At 38.5% G+C, this 22290-nt stretch overlaps 1 pseudogene; it reads left to right on the forward strand.

Annotated features, from left to right (window-relative positions):
- Nucleotides 1-1539: 1539 nt before the first annotated feature.
- LOC122403316 lies at nt 1540-16216 on the forward strand (annotated as a pseudogene).
- Nucleotides 16217-22290: the final 6074 nt, after the last annotated feature.

The raw sequence follows: 22290 nt of genomic DNA on the forward strand, positions 1-22290 counted from the left end.
GCAAATAATGTATAACTGATTGATTTATTACATATTGAAGTTTCAAGATAGTAATATTGTTGGGAATTACACTTATTAGCGGACCCCTCATTTAGTTTATATTAGTTTAAATTACTTAATTAGCAAGTTGGCAAGTACTTTATGGTACAAAGCAAATTGCCGTACTATTAAGCCGTTAAGCACCGTACTTTGGGACCATACCTACCTCTTAGGATCACGGACACCCCACTCCTGTACCGCCCTCAGTGGGTGGGATTTCGAATGTCTGGGGACTGGCCCACGATGGATGGGCAAGGGTTTGATTGCCAAGGCCGAATCTCCACCTATTTTGAAATAGGTATAAAATCGCGGGACATAACACTTTACGAGTTAGAACACCATAAAAACCGTTTCAAATTAGAATCGAACCAAGAACATTGAAAATTAAACTGTTAACACATGTACATATTTGTAAATAAATTCAAGTATTGTAAATAGTATTGACCCTTCTATTTACTAAATAAAACGGCTCCACGAACATAGTGGGAGCCTATACAAGTTTTATTTCTAATAATAATAATTATGTATTATACAACTTAATTATTGTCAGTTGCTGTGAGTAGGTAGGAACTATAATGACTTTGAAACATATGTTGTAAGCAGGCAGGGTATGAGTGGAAGGGGCATGTGTGTGTGTGTGTGTGTGTGTGTGTGTGTGTGTGTGTGTGTGTGTGTGTGTGTATGTGTGTGCGTGTGCCGCGAAGAGCGGCGCGGTCCCAGTGCGCGCGATTAACAGTTCAATTAATGTAAGTACGAGGCCCGTGCCGAGAGATCTGCAAATCGAGCGACCGCATAATATTATATTAAAAACTTATTGTTCTTTCCTATAAAACTCATTCTTTCTTTTGTTTCCTTTTTCTTTCCTGTATGCTACATATGTTTAACTTAATTCGGTTTATATTATTTTAAAAAAATTAAAATAGTAGAATTCATTTAATAAATGGAAGTTGCGTGTTTATTCAATGAAAAAATATGCATTTGTAAGCGTTAAACCGTTGGTTTTAAATCTTTATTTTGATGTGTCGCTCTGATGTATACAGGGCCCCTCTCTCACCGCACTGAGAGGACATTGGTAACGGCTCCCCAATTTCGGTGAGCGATCGGTAGTCAGTTATGTGTAACGTTCCGGGCCATTGACAAGGTCTTTACGAATAACAAACGCTTATAGACCGCGCAGAAGTTACATTTTATTTGGTAAACCAGTTCTCCAAAATGACTATTATATTCTCCTACATCGCCGTATCCCCTTCATCAGTTTAAACATATTTTCCTACACATTCATAATTTGAATAATATCTTGAGTGCTTTTTAACATTTCAAATGCTTTTGCTTTTATGCTGTTTTTCAATAGTTGAATATTCAAGATACATTGTGCTATTTTACTCATTGTCATAGTCCAACAGGTTGCAGTTCAATAGGAAATGATCCACTAATTTTCATATGGAGATGGTAACATCTACATGTGTATGACGCAATGAATATTGTCTTAAAAGTATTGAAACGGGGTTAGAACAATTCGCAGTTGAAACTTAACCGTCGTTGAATTCACATCGGAAGCATCGCAGTCGCTGTTAGTTCGGAACCGGTAGGAAATATTTATTGTATTTACAAAAATTCAAGTATTTATGATATAATAAACAGAATGCAGTTAAAATAATAACTGATTATGTTTCTGAAAAAATTCATGAACGATATTATTCCTTAATATAATAGTTTATTAAAATAATAACGAAAAAATGCTTTATATATTTTGTTTTTATTCCGCAAATTTTTTCATATGGTATTAAAAAAAAAGTAGCACATTTTTTATAAATGTTCTAATTGAATGTTTTTCACTAAACGCGTGAAGAAGAGCGCGTGTTTAAATGATTATGTGTCCATCAGATTTATATTAAGTAATTATTATACTGTAATACGTTTATTACGTATACAATAGGTATATCATCGAGATGACATCTAAAGGAAGTGATGCGTATTTATGTGATATGTTGGATATGTCCGAATCATCAGACTTAAAGAAACAACAAAGTGAAATTGCCAAATTCTTTGCTAACACCAACATTTTGGTAACAGGAGGGACAGGTTTCCTGGGTAAATTACTTATCGAAAAAATATTAAGGTAATCTTCCGATAACATACACATGATTTCTTTATTATTTAGTAATTTTTTTTTATCGAATTGTATATGAATAGTTCTACTGATTTTGATATATTCGATGTTTATTAAGAATTTCCAAACCACTTAATATCATACACGAATGTCTAAAAATTAATATCCTAAAGAAAATGAAAATTTTTTTTCCGTGTTTATATTTTTGTAGTATTACTCATAATGTGTCTAAATAAAATAGCATATTGTAATGAAATAAGATTGAAACGACTTGGAAAATGGTTTAACATTTTCTTAGTAATCGAACTTTTAGTTTATTTAACCATTTCCGTACTTTGTGTCATGTAATGTTCAAGTTTTCTTGTGTCAACTGTCGTTCAAACTCTGGCACACTTCTTCCAATCGCTCACCGTTCCTCTCATCCATTATCTCTCTCACACTCGCTCTGCCGTGCTCTCTGCCCTCATCCTCAACAATCATTCGATCGTTTACCATCATTCCATCTTTCGCACTTTTCGATTCGCCCAGACATACACACACTCATGCACACCTAGTCACGCGTCTTTTCGCTTCTGGCGCGCGATTCGATGCCACAATTCGGTCATTCCTGCATATTCGTCGTCCTCGTCGGCGCGCTACATACAATTTCCAATCATTGTTATACTTCGTTTACATCTACTCTACATTTTACATGGTATCATATGTCTTGCATTTCATGTACACTCCATATGCATCTTATATCCTACATGTAACTTATACTCTATGCTTATCCTATGTTCTACGTATTACGCTTACACTTACGCACTAATTAGTCGTCGATGCTGGTAGTACATTTGTCTCGAGTGCGTGTTGTTGCACGATTCTTATAGTCTTTCGCGCTGCAAATGTATTTCAATCGATCCGCGGCCCATATTCCATGATATATCTTTTGACTTTGCTTTTCTCCTTCTACAGGGTGTCCCGTAAATAGTGTAAGAAACGGAAATGGGGGGTAGGTGAGACAATTCTAAGCAACAATTTCCTTTGCAAAAATGTCGGATGGGGCTTCGTTTTTGAATTATTAACGAAAAACACTGACCAATCACGGCGCTCGCCTTCCGCGCGCTCAGGGCCGTCCGACCTCGGAGAGCCACCGCGCCGGGTAGGTAGCAAGGTGCGCGTTGAAAATACATCGAGGAACGAGTACAAATAATTAAAAATACTACCACTGCAACTGTTACCTAATTCGTGAATTACTACGTAATTAGTACGTAAATTACTAAATGGAATTTACTTTTTATTAATTATTTGTATTCGCTGTTCCCAAGGAAGAAGGAATAAAATCTCGGAATTTTTAGAAAATTAACCCTTCGCACCCGAGTGACGCTTCTCGCCAGAGTGTTTTAAAATTAAAATAAGAATTATTATCAGAAAATTAAAATAAATACGGTAAGAACCATTTGTAACCGTTTGTTATTAAAAACTGTACTGAAAAAGCAGACTGGATTTCTGCGTACCGAAACATTCCTCGAATGCAAAGGGTTAATAGAGAAATAATTGAAATTCGACTTACCCATTCATTTGCAAATTGACCTACTGCGCTGACAATAGGGCCCGGCCAATGCACCGCTGTCGATCACGGCAAGGTCGAAGACCCGAACGAAAATCAGCTGATGGGCCAGCCCGTCACTGTACCTGCTTCTCACCCCGAAAACACTTCACAGCACGGTCACTAACAATTTTCACTTTCACTTTTCACTTTCGCATACCGATGCGTTCCGTTGCACCCTTCTTCGATTGTTGCTTCTTCCTGGGTTGATAACGGTGCCTGGATGTTGCTCCCTCCTGAATTGTTACTCCTTCCTGAATTGTTGTTGCTCCCTGAATTGTTGTTCCTTCCTGGATTGTTGCTTCTTCGAACCTTGCTCCCTTCAGGATTGTTGTTCCTTTTCGCTGGGATAATGGGCACGATACGTGCGGGCGGCTTTCTTCGCGTTCCCCTTGGACTCCGCGAAAACGAAGAACGTACGATAATACTCTGCGTTTACGCATTCCATCGCGTGCGTCCGCTTCTGTTCAGAAACGCGTAGGTTCTGTGAAAAATTTTGACTGACAAATTGCATTTCCCTCCCCGAAAAAGTTCCAGGTAAGGCAACCTATTGTCGCGCGATTCGGAATTACCTGCGATCGGCGAACGTGCAGACCATGCTTTTGCCGTGTATCGCACAAAGCCAAACGTCTCTTCGGCTAGTTGACCCTGGCGGAGTTATTTTTTTATTACTGCAAAACTACCGCAAATGTTTGCTGCTAACCGTGCGTTCGACTCTTCTATTCGAATTTTTATGATTCACCGTGAATATTTTTTCATGGAAAATTTGTTGTAAAAAAGAAAGAAGAATATACCATGAAAAATTCCATGCTTTTAAATTTTAAGAGTATAAAATAAAAAGGTATTGTTTATAAAAAATAATCCACAAATAAGGAGGTAGTTACATAATAGATAATATGCGATAATAAAAAATAAAAATAAAAATAAAAATTCCAAGAAGAAATATTTTTTAATATTTTCGGTAAATATTTTTGTTTTTTGTTGCTCCAATATTTTTTATTATCGCATATTATCTATTATGTAACTACCTCCTTCTTTGTGGATTATTTTTTATAAACAATACCTTTTTATTTTATACTCTTAAAATTTAAAAGCATGGAATTTTTCATGGTATATTCTTCTTTCATTTTTACAACAAATTTTCCATGAAAAAATATTCACGGTGAATCATAAAAATTCGAATAGAAGAGTCGAACGCACGGTTAGCAGCAAACATTTGCGGCAGTTTTGCAGTAATAAAAAAATAACTCCGCCAGGGTCAACTAGCCGAAGAGACGTTTGGCTTTGTGCGATACACGGCAAAAGCATGGTCTGCACGTTCGCCGATCGCAGGTAATTCCGAATCGCGCGACAATAGGTTGCCTTACCTGGAACTTTTTCGGGGAGGGAAATGCAATTTGTCAGTCAAAATTTTTCACAGAACCTACGCGTTTCTGAACAGAAGCGGACGCACGCGATGGAACGCGTAAACGCAGAGTATTATCGTACGTTCTTCGTTTTCGCGGAGTCCAAGGGGAACGCGAAGAAAGCCGCCCGCACGTATCGTGCCCATTATCCCAGCGAAAAGGAACAACAATCCTGAAGGGAGCAAGGTTCGAAGAAGCAACAATCCAGGAAGGAACAACAATTCAGGGAGCAACAACAATTCAGGAAGGAGTAACAATTCAGGAGAGAGCAACATCCAGGCACCGTTATCAACCCAGGAAGAAGCAACAATCGAAGAAGGGTGCAACGGAACGCATCGGTATGCGAAAGTGAAAAGTGAAAGTGAAAATTGTTAGTGACCGTGCTGTAAAGTGTTTTCGGGGTGAGAAGCAGGTACAGTGACCGGGCTGGCCCATCAGCTGATTTTCGTTCGGGTCTTCGACCTTGCCGTGATCGACAGCGGTGCATTGGCCGGGCCCTATTGTCAGCGCAGTAGGTCAACTTGCAAATGAATGGGTAAGTCGAATTTCAATTATTTCTCTATTAACCCTTTGCATTCGAGGAATGTTTCGGTACGCAGAAATTCAGTCTGCTTTTTCAGTACAGTTTTTAATAACAAACGGTTACAAATGGTTCTTACCGTATTTATTTTAATTTTCTGATAATAATTCTTATTTTAATTTTAAAACACTCTGGCGAGAAGCGTCACTCGGGTGCGAAGGGTTAATTTTCTAAAAATTCCGAGATTTTATTCCTTCTTCCTTGGGAACAGCGAATACAAATAATTAATAAAAAGTAAATTCCATTTAGTAATTTACGTACTAATTACGTAGTAATTCACGAATTAGGTAACAGTTGCAGTGGTAGTATTTTTAATTATTTGTACTCGTTCCTCGATGTATTTTCAACGCGCATCTTGCTACCTACCCGGCGCGGTGGCTCTCCGAGGTCGGACGGCCCTGAGCGCGCGGAAGGCGAACGCCGTGATTGGTCAGTGTTTTTCGTTAATAATTCAAAAACGAAGCCCCATCCGACATTTTTGCAAAGGAAATTGTAGCTTAGAATTGTCTCACCTACCCCCCATTTCCGTTTCTTACACTATTTACGGGACACCCTGTATAATAGCTTACGACATGCCATTTACCTCCGTTTTATTTTTGAAGCAATACCGCGCCCAACCCTGACGTACACGCGTCGGTGTGGACTTCCGTTTCTGCACGATGATCGTATATCGCGAGGACAGGTTTCGTTACCAATATTTTCTTTATCTCGTCAAAAGCCTTAACCTGTTCTGCACCCCAAGAAAACTTCGCATCTTTGCGTAACAAATCACTTAGGGGTTTTGCTATCACCGCGAAATTCTTAACAAAGCGCCGAAAATAACTCGCTAGACCTAAAAAACTTTTTACACCGCGGTTGTTTGTCGGTTGTAGAAACGTACTGACGCTTGCCAATTTTCGCTCACTCGGCTGTATGCCTACTATCGACACTTCGAAACCTAAATACTCTATTCGCGACTTCAAGAAATGGCATTTCTTTAAATTTATAGTAAGACCAGCATCCCTGAATACACCAAATACCTCGACCAACCGAGTTAATCCTTCATCTACCGTCATGCTCGGAATAATAATATCGTCTAGATACGCCATCGCGATATCATAGCGCATCGCACCTAACACCGTGTTCATAAGACGCTGAAAGATTGCGGGAGCATTGCACAAGCCAAAGGGCATCCGTATAAACTGATAGTGCCCGTCCGGTGTTATGAAGGCTGTTTTGTCTCTCGAATCTTTTTCTACTTCGACTTGGTAGTACCCACTGAAAAGATCTAAACTTGTGTAATGCTGCTGCCCCTTCAACCTGTCCAACTGATCGTCGATTCGGGGTAATGGATACCTATCTTTTACAATAGCTTTATTGACGCCACGATAATCGATACACATGCGTATCTCTCCGCTCTTCTTCCGGACCAGCAGCACCGGGCTAGCAAACGGCGACGTGCTGTCTTCGACAATATCGGCTGCCTTTAACTCATTAACCATGTCCTTTAGCTGCACTCTTTCGTGATACGATAGTCGATATGGACGATAAATTACAGGTTTATCTGAAACAAGCTCGATACGCATAGTTGTTCGATTCGTTTTGCCTACCTGCCGCAACGTTCGTGCTACTAGGTCGCGGTTCTCATTTAATACGGTTAGCAGTTTCTTCGCTTCCTTGCCCGTGAGGTCGGTGTCGACTTCCTCCGACGTTACCGCTTCCTCGTTGACATCGCGTCGCGGCGTCTCCTCTTCACAGGTCTCTGCACGTGAGATGGTGTCTCCAGAGCTGATCGCCACCTTCTTCCCTGTTATGTTTAGGATAGGTAGAACCGTTTTGCCCTCTTCGTCCGTAGCAACGACGCACCTCGGGACGGTTGGGCCTCGTTCACGTAGACCTCCTTCGATGAACAGCTTTTGGTTTGGGGCGCCTTCCACAACTGTAACGTGTCCCAAGTAATTATCTGGAATAACACACATTTGATCAGCACGAAGCACGGTCTTCTTCGCATATTGCGGCTCGATCTGCAACGGGTTATCCTCTCTGTCCGTTATTCGTAGCTCCCCTGCTCTGCTGATCACGATCACACCTGGGTTCTCCGTGTACGGATGACCAACCAAAAGGGGTACAGCCTGGCTCCCTCTCGGAACAATGTGCACCTCCGTCCTCACCGTCACACCATCGATGCTGATATCAGCCGTCAGAACACCCAATGGCTGCACACGCCCTTCGCCATAACCCACAAAACAATTCAACTTTGTCTCATAATAGCTAAGTCCAAGTTCGTCAGCGACATCTTTTCGCAAGGCCGTCACGCTGCTTCCTAGATCAACATAACATTTAACTTGCCGTCCGTTAATAGTTGCGTCTTTGAAATATTTCTGGTGTGTATCTCCGTTAATATACAATACTGGTCGGTTCCGCGAATGTGTTTGTGTTGCTTCGGTTGTACTTCCCGTCGACCCAGACGTCCCGTTTGCCGTACATGTACGCGAAATATGTCCGCTGGCTCCGCATTTGAAACAGGTCGGCACGTGCTTCGGTTTATGGCAAAACCGCGCCGTGTGCCCTATTTGTTTACACTCGTGACACCTTAGAGGTGAACGTCGATTCGCCACGCCATTGCTATCGGATCGTTCATTAGGCATTGCCAGAGTTTCCTTTGTGTAACTCCCCCCGATTCGTAAATCCGTCAACAATTCGCTTGGTTTTTATATCGAGCCAACGGTCCTAGATAATCTCTGAGCCGAATGCTATCGAGGCCGTTAACGATCCATTCTATTGCTTCGCGGTCTCCCATTTTTGATTTATTACATCTCGACAGTTTCTCATAAAAATACTCAACGATATTTTGATTAGGTTTTTTCTTATAGGTTTCGGCTAGCAGCCTAGCACTCACCATGCTCTCATCGACTGGGAAGTTCTCCCTCAATAGTTCCTTCCATTGCAACCAAGATCGGTCCATGCGAGGCAGGCTGTCCCTCCACTTTCTCGCTACACCCGTTAACTTCATCAGAGCATAGTGACGAACGGCGATCTCGTCCCACTGGTAGAGGTCCCCATATTCTTCCATCTTCTCAATCCACTCGTCGATTGTGAACTCACCCACAACAGGGTCAAATACCGGCAATACCATTGCCAAATCGCGAAAATACCGCTCTTCTCTGCCTTGCCCTTCGTTAGCCATCGCGGCCAGAGAAGATGTACACGGGTATTCGTACAAAACAAAACTTCTAAACTCAACAACCGAAGTAATAATGGCGTCGATTTCCATGTCTCTCCACGTGTCTACCCAGCAAAATACTTCTAAAAACCACCAAATACCACCGAATACCACCAAAATTCACGCAGGCGAATCCCACTTCTGATAAATTGTCGGAATCCCGGGGACCGAGAGTTTAAAAGACCACGGGCGTTTTTAATTTAATCTCTTTATTAACAGATTCTCTACTCGATACCGTTTGCTTTCGCTGTCGTTCAAACTCTGGCACACTTCTTCCAATCGCTCACCGTTCCTCTCATCCATTATCTCTCTCACACTCGCTCTGCCGTGCTCTCTGCCCTCATCCTCACCAATCATACGATCGTTTACAAACATTCCATCTTTCGCACTTTTCGATTCGCCCAGACATACACACACTCATGCACACCTAGTCGCGCGTCTTTTCGCGGCTGGCGCGCGATTCGATGCCACACTTGTAATTCAATTGAATTAATGTATAATTACTCTAACCACATATTTTGGGAGGAAAAAGAACTCAAAATATACTTTTTTTTTAATGTATGTGTAACGGCCATTGTATAGCCACTACGCCCTTGCCAGGGTATGAATGGGAATGGAATGTAAGGATAGTTTTAAGCTTTCTATTTTTCCATTTTCCCAGGGTCTCGTGTAACCCTGGTCGTCCTGTTAAACACTTGGCGACCAGAGCCGTGCGAGGCACCCGTTTTCCTTAAGGTTTCGCCTGAGCCTCTTGAGTTTTATTACTCTCTTTCACTACGCTAAGTATTTTCCAGTTTCGTTTTTCCGACTTTCTGTCCTGTCTATTTTTCTCGCCCTTCACAAATAGGTTAAGGTAATGTATATGTATATTGAAGGGAAATTTTTGCAAAGAGGCTCAGGTCCGTTTTAGACGCGTTCTAGCCGAATCCTGTTAGAGACGCGTTATGGCCATTCTGGTAAAGACGTAGTATCGTCGTAACTTTAACCTACGTGTAGCTGCACTCCACACTCGCGAATAAACATTAATAATTGTGGGGTAGATTGAGGGGTTTGTTATTTGTCTCCCCAACCCCCTCAGTGAGAAAACTTTTATCTCTTGTTGTTGCCGCCACGTGAAGGGTTTCCGCTGCACTCGACAATGAACAGTGCCGTTTTTGAGGAAGTCACAATTTTTCACGTACAGCATGCAATTTCTAAAGGACTAGGTCTGGCCGGATGCCAGTTTCAGATCTCTCTGGAAACGGTCCCCGGTTAGACCACCCTCAACGGCAATTGATGTATCGCAGACCCTCACGTGCTAGCCATCAGGACTTAGGACAGTCAATAGGACCAGAAGTAGGGTAATAAATTAACCCAGGGATTGTGCAACGTCCTGCAGACCTTGATTTGCAAGATGAAACAAACCAGGCTGTGGGCGTTGCACAATCCAAAAACTAAACAAATTCCGGATTGGACAGGACAAGGCCCAATCCGAACATTGACGCCTCCAAAGAGGCACTAAGAGGGAGATATGAAGTCTTCCTCGAGGACGGCATTTGGACGCCAATTCAGACCAATCTTAGTCTCTGAAGGCATTTGGACGCCTGTTTAGAACATCTCAGTGAAGGCATTTGGACGCCTGTTCAGAACATCTTAGTCAAGGCATTTGGACGCCTGTTTAGAACTCGGACTTTGCTAGATCACCCAGGTGATCAAAGCAATAAATATTTCTTGTTATTAATTTTAAGAATTTACTGTGATTGTAAATCAAATAAATTGATTTACTACAAAATCTAACTCCTAGAACAATTACGGAGTTAACACTTGTCCTATATCAAAATCGTAAATTTAAGAATAGTTCAAGCATAAACGAAATGGATCCATTAATTATGACATGACAAATCAATTGATTTCAAGAATAACATGTGAATAATTAATGAAATTTTTGTAGTATTTTTAGCATTGAGACTTTCCATTCTTAATTTCATCGTTCTACAGTATCATTTTATTTCATTTTATGCATATTTACAGATCCTGTCCAGATGTTGCGACAGTATACATGATAGTAAGGCCGAAAAAGGGAAAAAATTCACAAGAACGATTTAAAGAAAATTTTTGAGGGGGCTGGAGGTTCAAGTGACAAACCTCAATCTACCCCAACAATTATTAAAGAGTTTATTTCCGCGGGTGTCGGGGGTGTAGCCACACGTAGGTAAAATTGACACTATAACTGGCTTCGCAAACGCGCGACGTCTTAGCCAGACTGAGGTCTAAAATAGACTGGGGCTCTTTCTTCTCACGTCCCCTGAATATATACAATTTCTTACCCTAATAGCAAAGGTAGAGAAAAAGAGACAGAACAGAAAGACGGAAAAACGAAACTGGAAAATACTCAGTGTAGGAAAAGTTTAGCGAAAGAGAGTCATAAAAGTCAAGAGGCTCGCCGGGCCCGGATCAGGGTGGTCCGAGGCCCAGGCGAAACCTTGAGGGAAAACAGACGCCTCGCACGGCTCTGGTCGCCAAGTGTTTAACAGGACGACCAGGCTCGCACGAGACCCTGGGAAAATGGAAAAATAGAAAGCTTAAAACTATCCTTACATTCCATTCCCATTCATACTCTGGCAAGGACGTAGTGGCTATACAATGGCCGCTACATTTTAAAGGAATTGTATGTAATACAGATGTAATGATATATGTATATACATAGTTGAACAGTAATAATTGATATGTCATTGTAATCAGGAATTCAGTAGATTGAGACGTGAACAGCCAAACTTTCTCAATAAAGTAATAATGTTAGAAGGTGATGCGACACAACAAGATTTTGGTTTATCACCGGAAAGTAAAAAGATTCTAATGAATACAAATAGCGATGAATACCAACGTGAAAAGTACAAAATATATGTTATTATTTGCAAAAGAATTGCCAAATTTAAAGGTACGTTTCACACGTTTAAATATTAAATAAAAAATATAAATAACTATTAACAGTTGAAATAATATTACTAAGAATTTGAATTACATAAACTGAATTTATAAATCATTTTGCAGGCGTTTGTACACGTGTCAACTGCATTCACACATTGTATGCATAAATCTATCGATGAAATACATTACAAAGTTCCCACTGATGGTGATAAGATATTAACATTGTTGGATGTTCTGGATGATGATAAACTGGAGAAAATTACTCCAGTGTAAGTATTAATTCAAAATAGTATAAAAATTAATTCTGCAAATAAGAAAGTTACAGCGGAGATAACAATGATTAATTATAAATTTTCCATTATTGTAGTATACTTGATAAATGGCCCAATACATATGTATTTTCTAAAGCACTTGGAGAAAGTATTGTATTAAAGTACAGCGATAATCTCCCAGTATGTATTGTTCGACCTTCTATCATGATATCAACAAGCGAAGAGCCACTTTCAGGTTGGACAAATAATCTGTATGGAGCAACGGGTGTAGTTATGGGAACTAGTGTAGGTTTGATGCATACACTACATTGTGTAGCAGAAAATATAGCAGATATTATACCAGCAGATTGTGTAGTCTCTAATGTCATCTGCGCTGCTTGGGATATTGCCAATAGGTAAATCTTTAATTTCATTATCACTTTAAAACTGGGACTGAAAATCTAATTTGTTTAATTACTTTCGGTTATCTATAATAAATGCATGAACTAATATTGTTCTGCTGTAAATAGAAAAGAATAAGAAGATGACGACACTATTTTATTACGAATATAAACTATAGATGAGGACAAATAAAAAGTGGTTCAAGTTAAAGTAAATATATCTGAAGCATAATACTTGTTGGGATAGGTTGTTGTAGGAACTACACTTCTTGTGGGGTGACAAATCTTTCTTTATTTTTCCGATGTTCTCGGATAGAGCGCGCAAAACCAAGTGTGTTCTTCTTAGCTCGTCTCCATGTCGACCCCTCGGTTGCACTGGCAAAATTGTTAAACAACCCTGATTGGTTAACCCCACGCGTTGGGCCTTTCCAATCAGGGCCGTTTATTTTTCCCAAATCACCGCCTATTTCTTACGCCCACGGCGTGCTTGTTTTCGAAACGGCGTGGTGATTGAGGGGGACGACGTTGCGCCCTCACTGCAAGATTTCCTTCGGACCACCCGCGCTGGGCCCACTTGGCGAAACTCCGATGGGTACGCGTCGAGTGTCCTCTGGAAATCCCTAATTTACGACGGTCTCTATTTGCTGTTGAGGGACTTAGGAAAAGAATTTACTAAACGCCTTCGATACGCGAGTCTGGAAAATATCTTCCTCAAAAACAGCTTCGACGAACGAGAGTCGTAAATTACGTGGGCCGTTTGCACGAGAGAAAAACTTTCCCATGTGCGCACGACCGGTCGCTACATACTAATGGTAATTCTTTTACTCTGTAGAAAATCTTCGATAAAATCAAATGAGTCCAATATGTCTGACGAGGAAAGAATACCTATATATAATTCTGTATCATCATGTCAGAATCCAATTTCTTGGAAAGGATTTCTGAAATCGAATGAAAAATATGTTTTTGCAATACCTACCTTAAAAATTTGTTGGCATTACATGTTCATAACGACACGATTTTTCGTTGTGTATCAACTGCATAGTCTTTTCTTCCACATAGTACCAGCAGCTATTGCTGATATGTTGGCATACCTCATGGGTCGAAAACCTCAGTATGTATTTAATATATGAAGTATAATGCATATACAGGGTGTACTTGCACTAATCTGATAAAAAATATTTTAGACAAAAGCTAATCTGTTTTCGATTGACTATACATTGCAATAAAAAAAACGTTCGAATTTTCTTTTATTATTGACGGGGTCATATTCATTTTTTTAAATGGCACTTTATATTTTTGACTTAACAGTATTGTAGCCCGTATCAAAACGAAATCAACGACCTAATACATTATGACCTTCGGATGACCTTGATGGCAAAGAAATGAAAATTTCAGCAAGAAATGACATTCTACTTGAAGGAGTGGTAATAAATTGTGTTTATTATTAAGACTCGAAATTACATTCAATTCAGGAATCTTGAATAAATTAACACAAACGATTTCGTGAGAAAGTCACATCAAATGTTCGAATTGAATTTCATGTTCTTGTAGACACAATTCCGCTCTACGTAGTAAGTTTGAATTGGTTGCTGTTACGAACTGTCGACAATTCAAAGATTGATGCAAGGGCTTCCAGAAGATATTCAGTAGCATATTTATTTTCAGCAAGACGGTTGTCCACCTCATAATGCGCAAATCGTTCGTAATTACCTAAAGTTAACGTTTCGAGAATATTACTGATTAGGCACTTATGGCCCTGTTACTTGGCCACCACGATCACCTAATTTGAGACCAATTGATTTTTTCTTATGGATCATTTATAGTCGATAGTTTATGCTGTTCTAATAGAAAATAAAGAACATTTAAATCAGCGAATCTGTACAGCATGCAAAGAACTTTGCTACGACAGTATCATGAGAGCAACCAATGCAAACTTACTATGTGGAGCAGAATTGTGCCTACAAGAACATGGACATTCGTACATTACATGTGAGTTTCTCACAAAATTGCTTTTGTTAAATTAGTCAAGATTCCTGAATTGAATGTAATTTGAAGTCTTAATAATAAACACAATTTATTACCACTCCTTCAAGTAGAATGTCATTTCTTGCTGAAATTCTCATTTCTTTGCCTTCAAGGTCATCCGAAGGTCATGATGTATTAGGTCGTTGATTTCGTTTTGATACGGGCTACAATACTGTTAATCAAAAATACAAAGTGCCATTTAAAAAAATGAAGGGTAATTATTTAGAAAAGGTGGGGTCTCACCGATTTCGATGATTTTTGAATATGTTGTAGAAATCAACATTTTGAACAACTTTTTCCTATACATATAACCGCCGCTCGGCCTTAGATTTCCGAGATTTTTCTTCAAAAAGATCGCTGCTACTACAATGAATTCTATCTATACGTACGTGCCTGTGGCAGCGTGTGTGTAAGCGTTGAATCGCCGATTCTTTATTGTTTCTATAGATTCATCGAGGCGGCCGGCAATGGATGCGTATAACGAGTGTGCTTGAAAACTCGATTTGAGTAGCCGGCCGGCTAACGGCGGCCGGTATAAAAAAATCTAACCCAGACCTAACTCAAACCTAACTATTTTACCTAGTAACTAATATAATGAATTAGGTCTGGGTTAGATTTTCTTATACTGGCCGACATAAGGCGGTCGGTCACGCATTCATTTTCTATTCCAATTTTCTTTATTGATATTTCCAAAAGTGGGAAAGATTTCAGCCATTATTTCGAAAAATTTCATTATTCGATCATTAAAATCATATTGTCGACGGAAGAAGAATTCAGCTAAATAGTCTACATAATGTGTTTGACGAGCTCTATACTTTGGAGTATACGAACCTTTGACAACAATGCGTTCAATAAAGATACCAATGCAGAACTAGATTTAGCTTGATACATTATACATTATTTGTCGTCGGTTGTCATTCCGATTAATACAAAGAAGAGAAAACAATCGACGACCGTGGACTGACGCATACACAGTCACAGACATGTACATATAGACAGATTTAATTGAAGTAGTAGCAATCTTTTTGAAGAAAAATCTCGGAAACTAAGGCCGAGCGGTGGTTACATGTATAGGAAAAAGTTGTTCAAAATTATGTCTACAACATATTCAAAAATCATCGAAATCGGTGGGACCCTCACCTTTCCTAAATAATTACCCGTGGGACATCCTGTATAACAAATTACAATTAAACAAATGTATCAATTATAGTACAAATTAATAATAATGATTAATATACTTTTATGTAATATACTTTTTAGATTGTTGAATGTATATAAAAAAATACATAAATTTAGCAACGTGATACATTTTTTCGGAATGCGTGAATGGCATTTTAGGAATGAAAATGTTGTGAAGCTTTGGAAAAAATTGAATTCTGTTGACCAACAAACCTTCAAATTTAATGTAGCATGTTACACCTGGCGTGACTACGCATATTATCATATGAGAGGTATTCGTTTGTACATGTTAAATGATCCATTTGAAACTGTAGATGAAGCATTGAAGAAGTTAGTAAAGTACGTTTCCTTTTAAAGTATTATTAATAATGAACTTAATATCATTCAGTGTTATAGAATGTGATTTTTCTGTATTTCAGGTTATTTATTGCACATTACTCACTAATAATGTTAGTCTCCCTATTACTTCTATGGACATTTGTACGTTTCATAACTTTTGCTTGGTCGTTTTGTCCTTTGGCATATTAACGATTAGACACAACAGCATTTTAGTCTTGTGTTCAAAATAATAAATTATTTAAACTTAATTTTATTTTTCCAATTATGCGTATACATGTTATTTGGAATATCTGTGTATCGCTGCTTATGTAATCTGTTTGCTACAATTCTAATAGATGTCGCCACTAATCTGTACGTTCGTTACTTGAATATAACGTAGGTATGCATGTATGCATTAGCTATTTTACGTATAGTTTTTGTTACATCGTATTTCCTAAATTGTAAATTAAAAGAACATGTGTTATTTAAAAAATATAGAACTATTTTAATTACTATTTCGTTAATGTGTTTGTCATTAAACATTAATTATAATTCGAAATCAGGAAGTCCAGAAAATATAAGGGGAGTAAATTAATTATGAAACAAAGGTATATCTACATACAACTTTCAATGTATCCTTTTTTTATTATTCAAAAATTTCCAAAGTATATATTATTTAATAAAAGGAAGTGATTTGTCGTTCTTACACAAGGGAAGCCATATTTCCCAGTGATATTTACGTTTAATTTTGTAATTATTTCAGATAATTATTGACCCGTATAATTATCAATGCGACAATCCGAGTGTTTACCGTAATTGCAGACTATATTAACACGTTCGTATACAGAATATGGTGGCATCATTACAAAACATGGCGCGTGATAAAATTGAGATTTTATCGAGAATCTCATGCCTGATACTTTGATCTAGTTGATTACGTTTAAAATTTAATTCTGGGAATAATGCAAAATATGTAGATCCGTAACGATGATTAATTTGTTTCGAAATCGTTCGAATTCAGCGATGCAATTGTTACGAGCGCGAGCGCGAGATCCTGGATTCGGTCGAGGGGCAGTACTCGACCGGCGGTTTTGGGTATGGTTAGGAAAAAGAAAGGAGGTCCGGACGAACCAGGGGCTCTATACCCTGGGAGCCGTAGGTGGAGGCACAGACGACAGCCTTAGATTTTTGTCCACTTATGGGAATGCGAACACCTTACGTTAAATAAGATTCAACCTGTCTTATGAAAATCCAGACGGGCATATCAAAACTCGCCCGATGAGATTTTCACAGAGAAAGGGTGAATGCCAGTTCCAATACACAATGAAACTTTTCCCTCGAGCCCTAACCCAAGGAAAATCACAATAACACATCCTCATAAACATTACAGACACTAACAAACATTTTAAGTGCAGGTTATGGGGCGCCAGCCCAAGGTACTGCAGAGGAAACAGGAGAACGAGATAAAAAAAAAACTTCCCAATATCCCAGTCGTCTAAGGCAGGGCCTGCTAGAAAGCCTTACTGATGAGTCCACTAGCAGGCCCGAATGAAACGCGCCCCCTCCTTTCCTTTTCTGTCCTCCTACGAACCTCACGAGTTCCTAACCGCAGCGACGCAGCGCCACAAACGTAAATATTCAAATACACAAAGATGAAATAATCAAGATCCAGAAGATAATAACGACGGCAAAGGATGTACCGGCGAGCAGTGAAAGGCCGGAAAACGAAGAAACGACCATCAACGTAGAAGAGGAGGCAGCTACGGGTAGTGTTGATAAAGCATTTGCAGAATTGCGGGAAATCATGTATATCGAAAAAGGTGAAGTGAATGTTAGGGGCGCATACAAGGACAAAAAATACTCAAGCTAATTAGCGAATATCTGCCAGCGAAAACGGCAGATACGAAGGTAACGACAAAAATTGTATTAAAAGATGATAAGCCTGTTAACTACAGACCACGACGATTAGCTCCAAAGGAAAAAGCGATATTAGATAAACAGATAAATGAATGGTTAAAAGAGGGAATTATTCGACCGAGTAAGAGCGAATTTGCAAGTCCGGTAGTTGTAGTTCCGAAAAAGAATAATTCTTATAGAGTTTGCATCGATTATTGAATAAGAAAATCGAGCGTGATCATTTCCCGATGCCGCTCGTCGAGGATAGAATAGACGAGTTAAGAAAGGCGCGCGTATTTTCTGCAATTGATTTAAAGAATGGATTTTTGCACGTACCGGTAGCGGAAGAGAGTATAAGGTATAATGCGTTCGTAACACAATTTGAATTTCTAAGGACACCGTTTGGGTTGTCTATTAGCGCAACTGTTTTAAGATATATTGTAGATGAGATATTTCAGGATTTAATTCGACGTAAAATAATGTTAACTTATGTAGACGATGTAATAATACCGGGAGAAAATGATGAAGATGCGTTTCGGAAGTTAGTTGAGGTTTTAAAAGTAGCAGCCAGAAATGGGCTAACGATTAACTGGGATAAATGTCAATTTTTGCAGTTGAGGATAGAATACTTAGGACACGAAGTCGAAAATGGAAACGTATATCCAAGCACGAATAAAATTCGGGCAGTCGAAAAATTTCCAAAACCAAAGAATAAAAAACATATGCAAAGTTTCTTAGAATTAACGGGATATTTTCGCAAATTCGTTAAAAATTAAATCGCAAAGCCACTGTCCAATTTAATTAAACAAGATGTACAATTTATATGGAGAAAAGAACAAGAGCAAGCATTTTTAGCGTTAAAATCTATATTAGCTACAAAGCCAATACTACGAATTTATGATCAAAACGCAGAAACAGAGGTCCATACTGACGCCAGCTAGGAAGGGTTCGGCGCAGTTTTACTACAGAAAATAACAAACGAAAACGCATTTCATCGTGTGTATTATTACAGCAAGAAAACTTCCGAAGCAGAACGAAAATGTCATTCTTATGAGTTAGAAGTGTTAGCGGCGATAAATGCAGTACGAAAATTTCGCGTATATCTCTTGGGCGTGCCGTTTAAATTAGTTACTGATTGCGAAGCATTTAAGAAAACGTTGTCAAAAAGAGATTTGTCACCTAAAATTGCGCGTTAGGCATTGATCCTTGAAGAATTTGAGTATAGAATAGAACATCGAAAAGGAACGCGACTTAAGCACGTAGATGCGTTGAGTAGATTTCCGGTGTCAGTGATAGAAAATAAATTGCTCACGATGATAAAAAAGAAGAAAGACTACAGATAATTAGACGTATTTTAGAAAGCGAAACGTGCGAAGATTATTTAGTAGAAAACGATATTTTGATGAGACGAAGGAACGGTAAAAATGTAATTGTGGTACCTTCTTGTTTACAAACAGAAATAATAAGAAAAACGCGACGGCGACAAGTAAAGCATATAGATACATTTTGGTAGTAATAGACGGTTTTTCCAAATTTACATGGTTATATCCTACGAAAACAGCAGCAAAGAAACAATTGGTAAGTCAGCAAAGAATTTTCGGCAATCCAGATCGCATCATATCAGACAAGGGAACTGCATTTATGTCACTAGAATTTCAGAAATATTGCGAAGAAGACGGTATAGAAAAAATAGAAATTACTACAGGAGTTCCTCACGGAAACGGAAAGGAAGACCGCACGCTTCGCACAATAATACCTGTATTAGCAAAATTGTCATTAAATAATCCGGACCAATGGTATAAATACATATGTAGGTTGAGTCCAAAAATGTATAAATAGTACATACCAGCGAACAATAGGCATGACACCGTTTGAAGTCATTTTTGGGAGAAAAATAAAAACCAGAGAAGATCACGAAATTATCACTGTTATTGAGCAGGAAGCGATACAAATGTTGGAAGAAAAAAAACGGTCGATTTATTTTTAACGCGGTACAACTTTCCTTGCTCCTCGAAAATTCTCGCGCTGCTCTACTAACTCTTATCCTTAGTCTTATTCTCAGTCTTATTCTCAGTCTTATTCTCCTGGTTTCCAGCGGCTCGTACTTTTATACTATTTCTCTCTCTCTCTCTCTCACTCTCTCTGACTCTCTCTCGCTCTCTCGCTTTCTCTCGCTCTCGCTCTCTTCTTCTCTCGCTCTCTCTCGCTCTCTCTCAGGTCCTCTCGCACTCTCTCATTCGTCATTCCATTCGCTCTCACTATTCGCGCGCACTTACAAAACCTATAACACAAATGTACAATGAAAGCCACGATGATTTAAGAGTTTTGGAGAAAGAAAATTTGTCAAAGGTACAGGAGGAAAATAGGCGACAATATAATAAAAACTGTAAGCCGGTGAAGCAGTACAAAGAAGGCGATTTAGTATTTATTAAAAGATTAAACAGAAATATTTATGACCATACTAAGTAACGAAAGTTAAGCGAAATGATCGATATGAGGTAGCGCGAACGAATGATGGTGAAGGACCTATGATGACTAGTACCGCCGTAGATTACATGAAACCGTTTGATTGTAATAGAAAAATTGACGACGTGCCTTCGGAGACCGAAGATAATGCAGGAAAGGCCGAGTGAGGGAATGTTACAAAGTAGGTGTGCGCGGGAGCGCGTATGCCGTGTGTGTGCGTAAAAAAGTATATTTTGAGTTCTTTTTCCGCCCAAAATATGTGGTTAGAGCAATTATACATTAATTCAATTGAATTACAAGTATAATAGCATTAATCTATAATTACCGGTTGTACTTTTTGAACCGTCCATTTAATGGAAAACTGATGCACGTTGCAAATCACTGGAGGATATAACGCATTAAAAAACATTCGATAAATCAATGATATTTTGAACATTACATGATACAAAGTATGGAAATGGTTAAATTAACTAAAAGATCGATTACTAAGAAAATGTTAAACCATTTTTCAAGCCGTCTCTATCTTATTTCATTACAATATGCTATTTTATTTAGACACATTATGAGTAATACTACAAAAATATAAACACGAAAAAAAATTTTCATTTTCTTTAAGATATTAATTCTTATACATTCGTGTGCGATATTAAATGGTTTGGAAAATCTTAATAAACATCAAATATATCAAAATCAGTAAACTATTCACATACAATTCGATAAAAAAAAATTACTAAATAATAAAGAAATCATGTATATGTTATCGAAAGATTACCTTATTATTTTTTCGATAAGTAATTTACGCAGGAAACCTGTCCCTCCCGTTACCAAAATGTTGGTGTTAGCAAAGAATTTGGCAATTTCACTTTGTTGTTTCTTTAAGTCTGATGATTCGGACATATCCAACATATCATATAAATACGCATCACTTCCTTTAGATGTCATCTCGATGATATACCTATTGTATACGTAATAAACGTATTACAGTATAATAATTACTTAATATAAATCTGATGGACACATAATCATTTAAACACGCGCTCTTCTTCACGCGCTTAGTGAAAAACATTCAATCAGAACATTTGTAAAAAATCTATCTTAAATCAATCAGAGCTAACGATTATAAAATTATGAATTTGTGAAACAAGGCTACTTTTTTTTAATACCATACAAAAAAGTTTGCGTAATAAAAACAAAATATATAAAGCATTTTTTCATTATTCTTTTAATAAACTATTGTAAGAGCCGACGATTTATACAGACATTGTGAATAGGGACCGTGTCTGTCGGCGATCATCGTAGAGCGCGGCTCTTCGAGTGTAAGATGATCGCCGCAGACCGCGGCTGATAAAAGCGAATGTTTCGAAAACATTGTAGGGTTCGGCGTCTTTTGAGACGCCGATGAGCGAACCCGCGAAAGCGAGCGTGCGTTGAATCAGGAGCAGTCGTATTGGAACTTCTGAACAGTGCAGAACCATAGTAAAACCACGCCTATTATTTGTCCTGACACTTCCGAGTCACTCAGTATCTTTATTTTCCGTTTTTCCTCTCCCGCTCTCCCCTATTACACTATTATACTAAGGAATATTATCGTTCATGAATTTTTTCAGAAACATAATCAGTTATTATTTTAACTGCATTCTGTTTATTATATCATAAATACTTGAATTTTTGTAAATACAATAAATATTTCCTACCGGTTCCGAACTAACAGCGACTGCGATGCTTCCGATGTGAATTCAACAACGGTTAAGTTTCAACTGCGAATTGTTCTAACCCCGTTTCAATACTTTTAAGACAATATTCATTGCGTCATACACATGTAGATGTTACCACATCCATATGAAAATTAGTGGATCATTTATTAGTGAACAGCAACCTGTTGGACTATGACAATGAGTAGAATAGCACAATGTATCTTGAAT

The sequence above is a fragment of the Colletes gigas genome, unplaced genomic scaffold (genome assembly GCF_013123115.1).
Source record: "Colletes gigas isolate AHSC1104 unplaced genomic scaffold, ASM1312311v1 Colletes_gigas_Sc00048, whole genome shotgun sequence".
Classification (NCBI taxonomy): Eukaryota; Metazoa; Arthropoda; class Insecta; order Hymenoptera; family Colletidae; genus Colletes; species Colletes gigas.